Raw genomic sequence first — 15,014 nt, 5'->3', positions numbered from 1 at the left:
GGGGTCTCCAGGCCTCAGGAGCATCACTTAGGAGACTCCCTCATAAAATGCTAAGAATTTTAATGAGTGTTTTTTAGTAGATCAGAAAAATTGTTTTCCATGACTTTTTATGTTTTTAAATGATAAATTAAATAAGTATACTTAAGTATTGGCGCTCAATAGGTCAGCTGTCAGGCTACCCAAGTTTGAATTTTTGCACTATTTGACTACCAGTCACCACCAGGTTTAGTCCTATAAGTACTACTAGGGTGGTCTGGGTGGTCCCTCGTATCACAGAGTCTGAGTATTGAATCTGCAGGCCCCGTTGGTCAAGTTATCAACAGGAGTGGCCCAGGGTCTTCCCCCTAGACAGTGCTTCAGAACCCTGTCCTCCAAAAAAGAATTATTTCAGTGATGTTCATAGGAGCTTTTTTTCTAGATATGTGTTGAGTTTGTGTTTATTTTGCTTTGTTCTTTCTGAGGCTGGGGGCTACTCCCCACTGAGGAGTTACTCCTAGAGGTTCTTAGGAGAACATGTAGTGCTGGGCATCAAACCCAGGCCTTTTTCAACAAAGCATGCAGACTACTCTCTCTGAGCTATCTCCCCAGTTCCTAGAGTTGAGTATTCACCATATTTTTTAACTTCAGAGGCAGTATGTGCTAAAGTAAAACCTAAAATATTTTAGGTATAAAAAGTAATAATTTCTGGGGCTGGAGTGATAGCACAACGGGTGGGGCATTTGCCTTGCATGCAGCCGACCCGGGTTCGATTCCCAGCATCCCATACGGTCCCCCAGGCACCGCCAGGAGTAATTCTTGAGTGGAGAGCCAGGAAGAACCCCTGAGCATTGCTGGGTGTGACCCAAAAAGCCAAAAAAAAAAGTAATAATTTCTTCCCCCTCTTATCACTTTTGAGAGTCTGGAGTAACCTTCCCAATGTCCCTTTATATAGATATGCACACACTCACATATATTTTGGGGTGGGAGAGGAGGTTTGGACACCCTAGTAGTGCTCAAGGGCTATTCTCAGCACTGTACTTAGGGTCATTCCTGTTGTTGTTCAGGAAGCCATATGGTACCAGGGATTGAACCTAGAGCTCCCACGTGCAAATCATGCACTCCAATGCTAAGTTATCCCATATTTTAATTTTTAGGGTTCTTTTATATATGTTTGTTGGGTTTTATTGGATTTGTTTTGTGATATTGGTGGGGGGAAGGAATTGGGATTGGTCCACAAACCAGCATTGCTCAGGGCTTACTCCTGGCTCTGCACTTAGGGATCACTCCTAGAAAAGCTCTGGGGATCAAATCCCATTGGCAACTTGCAATACAGGTGCCTTGCCTGCTATACTAGTTCTCTAGTCTCTCATCTTTTAATATTTTAATGGAATCATGATACATGATATTCTGCAAACTTCTTTACTTTATGCCTATTTGTGTCAGTATATATTGAGCTGTCTCATTTATTTTATTGGCTACATGATTGGGAGGCACACCTAGAACTGCTCTGGGGCTGCTCCCAGCTCTGCTCAAGGAAGGAGGGGGGTTGCTCCCACTGTTGTTCAGGGGATCGTTCAGGGGATCATCCATGGATCCAACCTGGATCAGTCCATTGAGCTATCTGTCCACCCCTGAATACATGACTGTTTGCATCCCCAGAGGTGCTGGATAATGGTGGGGGACAGTTGAAGCCACAGTGCAATTGGTTAACACTCTCTGTTCCCTCAAAAAAGTTTAATATAATCAATTTATTACATTTCATGATGATTACCAAAATTTACATACAGTGCTGGCTTCATGGGCTTGTAACCAGCACTGTCACCAATGGGCCTGTCACTATAGCACTGTCGTCGGTTGTTCAGGAGAAGAAAGATCACTGTATCACTGCCATCCCATTGTTCATCGATTTGCTCGAGCAGGCACCAGTAACATCTCCATTGTGAGACTTATTGTTACTGTTTTTGGCATATCAAATACTCCACGGGTAGCTTGCCAGACTCTGCCATGCAGGCGGGATATTCTCGGTAGCTTGCCAGGCTCTTCAAGGGGGATGGAGGAATCGAACCTGGGTTGGCCTCATGCAAGGCAAACGCCCTACCCGACGTGCTATCACTCCGGTCCTTTGCCCATGGGCCTATGCTAGGAAAAACCCTGTGCTTCAGATACGGTTACTATCTTACAACTCTTAATTTTATCTTTAAATTGTGTTTTTTCAGTGAAGTTTATTGGAACAGTGGCGTGTGTGCCAGGGGATTAGAGACTCAGTTCACACACTCCTATCTCTGCAACATTCCCCACCTCCCCACAATTGCTTCTCAATCAATATCTTCCCAACTCTGAAGTTCCCAGCCTTCTGCTACCCAGTGACCACTAACACCCTGCCAATAAATTCTACATAAATCACCCGTAATCACCCATGAATTACCTATAATTCTGTATGCTTCATAGAACAGAAAATATTCTAATGAGTTACAGGTAAGTAGAAATTAGCTAAGCAGAAGCTGTGGAAATGGTACTCCAAAAGGAGACACAGAAGCACAGAAAGCAAAATACAACTTTCAGAGAAGCCCATGGTTCCCTATAACATAAATTTGACTGTAAGATAAGCAAGTATTAGCTGAGGATATAGCTCATGATAGACAACATATGGCCTCGGCACTAATGGATTTAACATCACTTGGCCCCAAGGCAGTACAGGTAGGTCCCTGGGTGCCCTCAGATGCAAACTACTAGACCCAGACTGAGCATTACAGGGAGTCCCCTAAATTAAAAAAAAAAGTCAGGAAGTACAAAGGTTATATAGGTTCCCTAAACCCACAAGCACCTCCAAGAGTGACCCTTGAGCACAGAGCCAGGAATAGCCCTTAAATACCACTGGATGTGGTCTAAGGCCCTCCCCTCAAAAAAGAGAGAGATAACCACAGATTCTATAAAGAGGGACCTGGAGTGATGGTAGAGCAGGTAAGGCACTTGCATGAGGCTTGCATGAGGCTGACCCGGATTTGATCCCCAGTACCCCATATGATTTCCCAAGCCCTCCAGAAGTAACCCCTAAGAACAGAGCCAGGAGTAAGCACTGAGCACCTCCAGGTATGGTCCAAAAACAAAATTAAATGGGTGGGAGAAGTAATATCTAAAACAAGCATTAAATATAGAAAAGTCATGTATTCCCTAAATTCATTCTAAGATATTTTTGGATTTCATGAAAAGGATTTTTGTCCTATTTTACTTAAGTAGAGATTCCCAAATTATGGATGAGAGTTTCTAAGCCATTTGTAATTTAGCTGACATTCAGACGATGGTTTGCCCTCCTGAAATCCTTTCTGGCTATATTTGACTTCTTGAGTTCTGCATATAGAGGTGCCTTCTGTTCTGGTACTATTCATCTGTTCCTGGCCTATGTGGATAATCTTCCAGTTCCCCAACTCCTAATCAGGGCACAGGTTGGCAACTGAGGTGTGCTTCCTGTCAAATTCTGATGCCTGTAGGTCCTTGCAGCATCATGAGATCCCCAACATTGTTCTGGTCAAAGAGGGATGGGAACAGGGGTGAAAACCAGTTTTTGATTTTGATTGATGAGGATGTACCTACTGCACACTTTGCTTTTCTCAGGTTATCTCATTAACTCTTATTTCTATATTTCTGTCTTCTTTTTCCTTTGTGTATCAGACCCAATGTCACACATACAGGGCAAGTGCTTTACACTTAACTACATCCCCACCCTCATCTGTCCTTTCCATCTCTTCATACTAGTATTTGCTCTTCTACGTTCCTTTTTTTTTCTGAATGTTTTTTCCAGCCAAATCCTCCCCACACTTGGAGATTTAATTCAGGTTTGTGACCTTCATATTGATTTTCCCCTCCTGAAAGCAACCACATCACTATGAACTACACCACACAATCTAACACTTAATCATGTACCTGGTTGAATTGTTCATGATTGATTTATTGTGTGGTAATTTTGTCTTCTTGTCTAAATTGAAACTACTTGGTATTTTTCTCTCTTGATTAAATGGTAAACACACTCATTTCTGCATCCCAGAGTACAGTGTATCCTAATCATTAGATGCTTGTTGAATGAGATAATGTCAGTGACACTGCATTGCTGTTCCTGATCTGTGCATTATCCTCTGCATCTCTTTTTGCTGGTGATACCTTCAACTTCCTAGACTAAGGTCATCTTAGTTTCCCTGGCCACCAGAGTCCACCACAGTGAGTTCTCAACTTAAATCTATGACAGGGAAGCTCTGATTGCTTTTTTTTCATCTTTTGTACTACAAGGAAGTTCAGAAAAATAGGCTGGGTATTTTTCTCCCTTTGGTGTCTGTACCAAGAAAGAACTTATTCTGTCTGTAAATGGTGCTGAGCTCAGTACCTAGACATTGCCTGATGCCGTTATTCAAAGCAGTGACTAGAGCTGTCTAGAAGAAGTTTTAAATGCAGAAAAAGGCTTCCACATGTGTCACTGCTGATAATTATTCCAGTAATTTCTTGTTTGCTTATAAATAATATACCATACCATAAATTGCTTATGAGTTTCTTTGTGGTTTAAGTGTATGTATGGTTCATAACTTGAAATCTTCCCAGTTTGCATGTACTTTTCTCCTAATGAATTCCCTCATTGCATTTATGTCTTGTATCATCTTAGTATTCTTATCAAGAAGTTGGCAGCATCATCTTTTCTCATTCTCAGGAGAGTAAGTGCTCCAGGACTAGGGTTGCCTGAGTGTAAATCTCAGTTCTGTCACTTATTATGCAACTTTGGATAATAGTTTAAGTCTCAGCTTTTAGTTACAGAGAAATAGTTGAAAGGATTAAATAAAATCATAACTACTCAGTAAATAATAATAGGTTTAAACATTATTCATATTTTGGAATTTATTTTGTTATAGACAATTCAATTTCACATTTATTTTTTGTTTTGTTTTTCGAACCACATCTGGTGGTACTCAGGACTTACTCCTGGTTCTGTGCTCAGGGATTACTCCTGGCAGGCTTGGAGGACCATATGGGGCATGAGGGGATCAAACCCAGGTTAGCTATGTGCAAGACAAGCACCCTACCTACTATGCTGTTGCTCTGGCCCTCAATTTTATATTTCTGAGATTCTTATTTTTATTTCTGAGTTTTCCCCCCTTCTCCTTCCCTTTGTTGTTCTGATGTCAAGGGAATCACAACCCAGTTGCAGTGATAATAATTGAACCCACAGACTCATACATATAAGGCAGTTGGTCTGCAACTGAGCCATGTTTCCCCAGCTCCTGAGAATTTTTTTATATTTGAAACTTTATTTAAACATTGTGATTTACGGGGCTGGAGTGATATTACAGTGGGTAGGGCATTTGTCTTGCATGCTGCCAACCCAGGTTTGATTCCCAGCATCCCAGCATCCCATATGGTCCCCTGAGCACCTCCAGGAGTAATTCCTGATTGCAGAGCCAAGAATAACCCCTATGCATCGCCGGGTGTGACCCAAAAAGGAAAAAAAACACTGTGATTTACAAAATTGTTCATAATACAGTTATTTTGGATATTCAATGTTCCAACACCACTCCTGCTGTGTGACCTTTCCTCCACCAATGACCCCAGTTCCCCACCCACACACCCCCAAGCCTACTCCCTTAACAAGCAAAAAATAAATTTCTTTATATTGATTGTTACCACATATATCTCACAGTGCTGTTACTAAAATCATTGTCTGAGGATTTACTGAGCTGTTTGGTGCTAGTTGGGCCTTTTATTGTTTTTGCTCATTGAGCTTAGTGGACTTCTATGCAACTTTACCATTTAATTAGCTGTGTGAGATTATTTTTTTAATGTCCAGATCACAAATGGACTGAGTTATCTGAGTAATAAAATTCATGTTTTATACATCATTAGACCACTATCATTTATATTTTTTCCCTGGTTCATTGTAAGTTCTCAATAAATGCTTGCATAAATATGTGAATGATTTGGGGGAAGGGGGGTTGGGAACGATCATGGCCACAGTCTTTGACTAATGCAAATATTTAGAGACATTTCCAAGAAGCTGTAGCTTCCCTCATAGTCCATTAGGATTATTAAGTGTCATTAATTGGTTAAAACACTTATTGAGATGCAGATCAAAACAACCATGTGATACCACCTCACACCACAGAGACTAGCACACATCCAAAAGAACAAAAGCAACCACTGTTGGAAAGGATGTGAGGAGAAAGGGACCCTTCTACGCTGCTGGTGGGAATGCCAACTAGTTCAGCCCTTTTGGAAAACAATATGGGCGATTCTCAAAAAACTACAGGTTGAACTCCCATTTGACCCCGCAATACCACTGCTGGGAATATATCCCAGAGAAGCAAAAAAGTATAGTCGAAATGACATCTGCACTTATATGTTCATCGCAGCACTGTTTACAATAGCCAGAATCTGGAAAAAACCTGAGTGCCCTAGAACAGATGACTGGTTGAAGAAACTTTGGTACATCTATACAATGGAATACTATGCAGCTGTTAGAAAAAATGAGGTCATGAACTTTGCATATAAGTGGATCAGCATGGAAAATGTCATGCTAAGTGAAATGAGTCAGAAAGAGAGAGACAGACATAGAAAGATTGCACTCATCTGTGGAATATAGAATAGTAGACTAGAAGACTAACACCCAAGAATAGTAGAAATAAGTACCAGGAGGTTGACTCCATGGCTTGGAGGCTGGTCTCTCATTCTGGGCAACTCAGAGAAGGGAACACCAAGTAAAATGTGGTCGGAAGTCATGCGGGGGAAGGGTGATGTGGGCCGAATGTAGACTAGAGACTGAACACAATGGCCACTCAACACCTTTATTGCAAACCACAACACCTAATCAGAGAGAGAGAACAAAAGGGAATACCCTGCCATAGTGGCAGTGTGGGGTGGGGGGGGAGACGGGACTGGGGAGGGTGGGAGGGATGCTGGGTTTACTGGTGGTAGAGGATGGGCACTGGTGAAGGGATGGGTTCTCAAACTTTGTATGGGGGAAACATGAGCACAATAATGTATAATTCATTTCAATTCTTAATGTAATTTTATTTGATCAATAAAGTCCAAATAAAAAAACTTATTGAATTTATATATAATATTTTAAACTGTGATACCTTAAGTATCAATTACATAAATTTTTCTTATACCTTTTGAAAAGAAATAAATTACAATAAAATGTTGGTACTACAGATTAGTTTTATAAATTTTAAATGAGACAGCTGGCCTTGGAATGTGTCTCAGTGAGTAGAGTGCCTACCTTGCAGGTATGAAGCTCTGAGTTTAATCCTCAGAATCACCCACATGCTGACTATGATTTTGGCAAAACTGTTATTTGCAGTCCCTACAACCACAACAAATGTAATCTCTAGCACATGCACACCACAAATGAGTATGTGTGAAAACCTCAGCTAAAGTGTGTTATCTCTGAAAAGCACTGTAATTAAGAGTCCAAACAGTGACCAAGAATGGCCCTTAGCAAGCACCATAGCCAAGTGTGTGACCACCAGTCATTGCAGCAACAACAGATGGAAAGTAAGGGGCAAAGTTGTTGTTTTGCTTTTTTTTTTATTTTGGAGGGGTTTGGGGCCACACCTGGTGGCGTTCAAGAAATATTTCTGGCTCTGTGCTTAGGAGTGACCCCCAGAAGAGCTTGGGGGAACTTATGCAGTGTCAGGGATCAAATAGATAAGGCAATGTAAGTGCCTTATCTCCTTACTATCTCTCTGGCCCCAGCTAATTTAACATTGAAATGAGATACTATCCAGAAACTAAAAGCGAAATATTTGTCAATCACATATTTGATAAAAGATTAGCAACAAGAATGTGCAGATGGGGCTGGAGCAATAGCACAGTGAGTAGGGCATTTGCCTTGCACATGGCCGACCTGGGTTCGATTCCCAGCATCCCATATGGTCCCCTGAGCACCGCCAGGAGTAATCCTGAGTGCATGAGCCAGGAGTAACCCCTGTGCATCGCCAGGTGTGACCCAAAAAGCAAAAAAAAAAAAAAAAAAAAAGAAAGAAAGAAAAAGAATATACAGATAAATAAAAGTTAAAAACAAAAAGATAAATTCAAAAATGGATAAAGGATTTGAATAGCCATTTCTTCAAGAAGGTACATGATAGTCAATAAGCACATTTAAAAATGTTTAGCATCAACTGAACTCAAAGACACACTGGGAGTTGAGTTATCACAGGAAAGCCTGACCACCTCTGAGCCAAGATCTCTGGACCCTAGGCAGGATGGAGACAGACCATGCCAAAAGTCCAGCACTTCACCCACCTGCATTCAGTTCCTGCAGTGCCACAGAAACAGTCCAGCTTCACTGCTAATCTCAGAGAGGCCAGGGAAACACCTGCAGTTGATCGTCCCAACTCCAAAGCCCCTGAAGCATGTAGCCACATATGCGGCCATGAAATACCTCCAAATTTCACAGAGCTGACAGCCCAAGAGAAACAAGAAAACTAGATGGAAAATTGAGTAGAAGCCCACTAAGCTCCATGAGTGAAAATAATAATATAGAAGGCCAAGCTCACACCTAAAAACTAAGTAAAATCCTCAGACCATAATGTTAGCAAAACCATTATGAGATATATGATGTAATAAGCAATATAAAGCATAAGCAATATAAATTTATTAGTGCCTGCTAAGGGAGCATGCATTTTGGGTGGGTGGGAAACTGGACAATTGGTGGAAGTAAGAGCACAATGGTGGTGGGACTGGAATATTGAATGCATGAAACAACTACATTGTAAACAGCTTTGCAAATTATGGTGTTTAAAAAAATTAAATGTTTTGCATCATTGATAATTATAGAAATGCAAATGAAAGTTATAAGTATGTGCCACTTCTGTTAGGATGGCTACTCTCAAAACAGAAAACTTGGGGGTTGGGGCACAGGACAAATGTTGTTTAAGGGTATAAACTTGCAGCAAGTAGTGAAAAAGCCCTAGTGAATAAGCAAGTAGTGAGTAAGCCATAGAGAGCCAATGCACAATATAAGGAATAGACAACAGTAGAATAAGCAGACTCAATTAACAAAAGTTTAATTATTCCAACCTCTAGAAAATTAACATGTATCCATTATTTAAGAGCAAGATTATTTAAGAGAAACATCTTTTGTTTCACTTTTTTAATTGAATCACTGTGAATTTCAGAGTTACAAAGTTATTCATGATTTTTCAGGTATACAATATACCAACACTAGTCCATTCCCTTCACCAATGTTTCCAGTTTTCCTCCCTCACCCCCACCCCTTGCCTATATGGCAGCACTATTTTCTTTTTTTCTTTTTTCCCTTTTTTTTACCTCCTTAGGCGCTGTGGTTTACTATACTGTGACTGATTGGGTATCATGCATGTCAATTTACCTCCTTTCAGCACTTAGTTCTGGTCTAGAATGACCACTTCCATCATTGTTATGTGATCCCTTCCATGACAAATCCCACCTCTTCAGCCACCCCACTCCCACCCACTGGCAAGCTTTCTGCTCAGGACCAGTTCTTCTGCTGTGCTTTCATTGTCTTCAGGCAATAATTATTCCCCTACTATGTTTCTTCATATCCTGCATCTGAGTGAGATCATTCTGTGCCTGTCCCTCTCCCTCTGACTCATTTCACTCAGCATGGTACTTTCCAGATCCATTCATGTGTCAGTAAATTGTGTGACTTCATCTTTTCTTATAGCCAAATAGTTTTCCATTGTGTACATGCACCATAGCTTCTTTATCCAGTCATCTGTTCTTGGGCACGTGGGTTGTTTCCAGATTTTGGCTATTATGAATAGTGCTGCAATGAACATAGGAGTGCAGATGTCTTTTCTGCATTGTGTTTTTTGACCCTTGAGGCAAATTCCTGGGTTGTATGAAACCAAAATTCCTAATTTTTTGAAGAATGTCTATATTGTCTTCCAAAAAAACTGCAAGTGAATGAGGGTCCCTTTTTCTCTGCATCCACATCAACACTGGTGGTTGTTCTTTTTGATGAGTTTCTCTGGTGTGAAATGATATCTCATTGTTGTTTTGATTTGCATTTTCCTGATAATAATAACAGCATTTTTTTCATCTGCCTTTAGCCATTTGTATTTCTTCTTTGAGGAAGTTTCTGTTCATCTCATCCCTATTTTTTAACGGGGTTGGATTTTTTTTTGTAGAGTTATATTGGTTCCTTATGTATTAACCCTTTATCAGATGAGTGGTGGATAAATAATTTCTCCCAGTTTGTGACTCTCTTTGTATTCTGGTTATTGTTTTCTTTGAGGTGCAGAAACCTCTTAAATTAATGTAAATAAAATTAATAACAATGTTTATTTTTGCTTCCATTGCCTTGTTAGTGATGTTTCACCCTTAAAGATGCCTCTAGCTGCAATATTATGGAGAGTTCTGCCATATTTTACTCATACCTTATGGAATCAGATCTGATATCAAGGTGTTTAAGCCATTTTTATTTAACTTTTATGCATGGTTTTAGAAAGAGGTCTGATTCACATTTTTTGCGTGTGGCTGACCAGTTTTCCCAACACCATTTGTTAAAGACAACACTCCTTGCTCCACTTAATATTTTTTGCTCCTTTATCTAATATTAGCTAACCATATACCTGGAGTGTCTGTCTCCAGATTTTCAGTTCTATTCCATTGATTGAAGGGTCTGTCTTTATTCCAGTACCACACTGTTTTAATTACTACCACTCTGTAATACAGTTTGAAGTTGGGGAAAGTGGTGCCTCCCATCTTCTTTTTACCAAGGATTGCTTTGGTTTTTGGGTCAGGAGATAATTGTTCTATATGAGCTTCAGGATTATTTGATCTATATCTTTGGAAAATGTTATGGATCCTTCTAGGGATTGCATTGAATCTGTATAATCCTCTGATGTTTATCCTCCCAATCCATGAGCAGGAGATATGTCTCCATTTCAGAATATACTTTATGATTTCTTTAAGTAGTGTTTTGTAGTTTTATTTGTATAGGTCTTTCACCTCTTTAGTTTAGCCAATTTCTAGGTATTTGATTTTCTCTTTTTTTCCCCCTCCCTGTCTCTATTCCCCCCTCTCTCATCACTGGAGGAATCCAGGGTGACCATCTTCTATAAAATTTTTTAAACCCGCAAGAAAATAAAATTCTAAAAGCCAAAAGACTCAGAAAAAACTCCACAGAATGCGTCAACTGATAGTGTTTGATTCAACAATATACTGTGTATGCAATGGTGGTCCCAGTTTGCTAGACCATGTAGCCAAGGTCTGGGATAGATTATGCTGTCTAGTTTTATGTAATCAAGTTTACGTAATTACAAAAATCACACAAGAAAGTAGTTCTCAGAATGGATTTCCATTGTTAAGATACACATGACTGTGATTAGTAAGAGGTTTTTTTTTTTTTTTTGCTTTTTGGGTCACACCCAGCGATGCACAGGGGTTACTCCTGGCTCTGCACTCAGGAATTACCCCTGGCGGTGCTCAGGGGACCATATGGGATGCTGGGAATCGAACCTGGGTCAGCCTGGGTCGGCCACGTGCAAGGCAAGCGCCCTCCCCGCTGTGCTACTGCTCCAGCCCCTTAGTAAGAGTTTTTAAAAGTGACTAGATATAAGATCAATCTACAGAAATTGGTGGTATTTCTATTGTAGCACTGTAGCACTGTCATCTCGTTATTCATTGATTTGCTCAAGCGGGCACCAGTAACGTCTCCATTGTGAGACTTGTTGTTCCTGTTTTTGACATATCGAATATGCCACAGGTAGCTTGCCAGGCTCTGCCGTGCAGACGGGATACTCTTGGTAGCTTGCCAGGCTCTCCGAGAGGGACAGACAAGTCTAAACTCGGGTCGGCCGCATGCAAGGCAAACGCCCTACCCGCTGTGCTATCTCTCCAGCCCTAGTACTTCTATTGGGATGTGTAAAGGCCCAGTCAGCCTTCAGACCCCACTTCGGAGTGCCCTGCTGCCTGGCCACAGGGGCAACAAATCCTTAGAAAATTAATATTTAAGTAAATGTCTTTTGCGATTAAAATTATACTTAGAGACAAATTGTAACAAAAGAAGTATCAAGTAGCACTGCCAGGAGTAATTCCTGAGTGCAAAGCCAGGAGTAACCCCTGAGCATCGCTGGGTGTGACCCAAAAAGCAAAAAAAAAAAAAAAAAAGTATCAAGTATTTGGGGAGAATTTAAAATGTTACTGATGTATTTTTCTTTAAGGTAGAAAATACAATTAAGTGGAGCATATTAATGGCAGAAACATTCAATATCATAAGAATTCAGTTCTCCCCAAATTGACCTATTAATGAAATTCCAATAAAAATCCTATCAGTGTGACTTTTTTTAATTGATAACCCAAACATAGAAGATTCAAGGATTAGGGAGATAGATCAGTGGTAAGCATTTGCCATGCATATGTGAGGCCCTGGTTTCCATCCCTAGCTCTACAAAAATATTATTTTTAATTAAGTCCTAAATGATATATAGGAGATATATGTGGTACCTAAAAGTTCATCTTTCCAAACATTGAGATAATTATTTTTAAAAATATAATTGTAAGACTATTCTAATTAAAGTAGTATTGTATCGACCTTGAAAAAAAAATTGCCCAGTCTAGAGCAGAGAGCCAAGAAACAGAGTCTGATCTGACATAGAAGAACAGTGGAAAATGTATGATTATAATTGTTATAAATGATCGTGAAATTATTAATATTCTATATGGAAAAATTAAATTTTATTCATATCCTATATAATTTTAAATAATATACTTTGGTCAATTAAAAGCATAGATATGAAAGATAAAACTTTGCTTAAAAATAATTAAGGAGCAGACCAGCATGTAGCTCCGTGTTAGAGGGCTTACCTTGCATGTGTGATACCCTGAGTCCAGTCCATAGCACCACACAAAAATAAAGAAAATATAAGAGAAAATTTATATGAACAGAGGTTGGGAAGAGGAGAGACTTCCTAAATGAAATATAAAGTTTTCTAACCATAAAATAAGATATTCATGACTTCTTTAAAATTAAGAATTTCTATTCATGGGGCCAAAGAGAAAGTTCAAAAAGCTGAGAGCATGATTTTCCTGTGGGAAATCCAGGTTCAATTCCCAGTAACACATGTTCTCTGAGCACAGAGATAGGAACAGTCCAAGAACACCACTAAATGTGGCTAAAAAACAAAAGTAAAGAGAATCTCTGTAAAAAAATGCCATGAAGAAATTGATGTCACAACTAAATTTTCGGTTTATATTATCAATAAATAATTGATTGACAAATCCAGAATAAAGAATGCAAATACATGGGCCAGGGAGAGAGAGCTCAACGTGCTGGAGCACTTATTTTGCAAGTAGAATACCTAAGATGATTCTCTGGCATTGCATGGTCCTCTAAGCAGTATCAGGACCGAGCACTGAGTGACCACTGAACACTGAGCCAGGAGTAGCTCCTGATTATCACCAATTGTGACCTTAAAACAAAACAACAAAACAAAACAAAACAAAATAAAGATAAATTTTTAAAAATTTAAAAAAACAAGTAACCCCCCAAAAAAAGTAAAACCAATGATTTTTTTTTTTTTTTTTTTTTTGCTTTTTGGGTCACACCCAGCGATGCTCAGGGGTTACTCCTGGCTCTGCACTCAGGAATTACTCCTGGCGGTGCTTGGGGGACCATATGGGATGCCGAGGATCGAACCCGGGTCGGCCGCATGCAAGGCAAACGCCCTACCCGCTGTGCTATCGCTCCGGCCCCTAAAACCAATGATTTTTAAGAGACAATTTGGGGCCGGAGTGATAGCACAGCGGGAAGGGCGTTTGCCTTGCACACAGAGGACCCAGGTTTGATCCCCGGCATCTCATATGGTCCCCTAGCAAGCTAGGAGTAATTCCTGAGTGCATGAGCCAGAATAACCTCTTAGCATCGCTAAGTGTGGTCCAAAAAGCAAAAAAAAAAAAAAAAAAAAAAATTCAATTTTGAAACAAAAAAATCTGCACAGGCATTTTCAGAAGAGGAAATCTCTTTTAATTATTGCCCACATTTGTAATCAAGGATATGCAAATCAAATCAATGGTATGGCATTCTATGCCTTCTAGAATACAAAAATTTAAGAAGTCTTAGGGTCAGAGAGATAGTATAGTGGGTAAGGCACTTATGCCTTGCATATGGCAGACCCAGGTTTGATCACTGGCACCCCATATTCCCCCAGACCATCAGTAGTGATCCCTGAGCACAGAGCCAGATGTAAGCTCTGAGCACCATCAGGTGTGACCCAAAAAAACATTTTAAAGAAGTCTTTCTATATCACTACTTTCTTCTGTAGTGATGCAGAACAACAGAAACTGTTCTACACTAAGTATAAAACTGTACACAACTTGTCATTCTGTTGAAAAGTAATATTAACTAAACCCTATAATTCAATAATTCCACTCTAGGAAACTCTAGGAAACTTATAAAGATATTTGCTATGTGTACATGGATAGAATTGTGTGTATCCATGGAGATGTGTACAAAAATAGAATATTGAATTACTCAAAAAGTGAAAAATTAAAAACCACTCAAATGTCCACTAAATGAGGCGTGAATCATTTTTAAAATGTACATTCACAAGGTAGAATATCTTAGAGTTATGACTTGTGTAATCTCCAGAGTGGCTAGGGAAAGCGCCGGCGGCTCTCCGTGCTGCCTGCATGCTCGCTCCCCTACCCAGGCGGCCGATGCCATGGGGCGGACAAAGGAGGAAGGAAGGGTCGAGCCGGTTGATGATCAGTTGCTGTTTATTCTATTCTCCCCTCGCGCCTGTTCCAGTCTCCCTGAGCCCCCCATTCTAGTCGCACATGCCCCTCATTCCCATCTCCTCCTGTCTCTCCTGCTCATCTCTCCACACTCCCTTTTGCAGCCGCGTCTCTCGTCTCTCCACGCTCCTGCTTCTGCATTCTTCCCCTATACTCTTCTCCCTCTCTCCCCCTTGCCAGTCTCTCCGCACCCCATCTTGCTGCCTTGGTCTCTCTCATCTCTCTCCAACTCCCCATATTGGGGTAGTCACCGCACCCCAAAATCAACATAAGAAAGC

General features: G+C 40.3%; 1 protein-coding gene across 1 annotated transcript in view; it reads left to right on the top strand.

The window, feature by feature from the left end:
* Positions 1-15,014, top strand: part of M1AP (meiosis 1 associated protein) — a 72,517-nt gene that overhangs the window by 17,213 nt on the left and 40,290 nt on the right. The gene's annotated exons all lie outside the window — the stretch shown is intronic.

The sequence above is a fragment of the Sorex araneus genome, chromosome X (assembly GCF_027595985.1).
Source record: "Sorex araneus isolate mSorAra2 chromosome X, mSorAra2.pri, whole genome shotgun sequence".
Classification (NCBI taxonomy): domain Eukaryota; kingdom Metazoa; phylum Chordata; class Mammalia; order Eulipotyphla; family Soricidae; genus Sorex; species Sorex araneus.
Note: the sequence above shows the minus strand (reverse complement) of the source record. Positions and strands in the feature narration are given on the sequence as shown.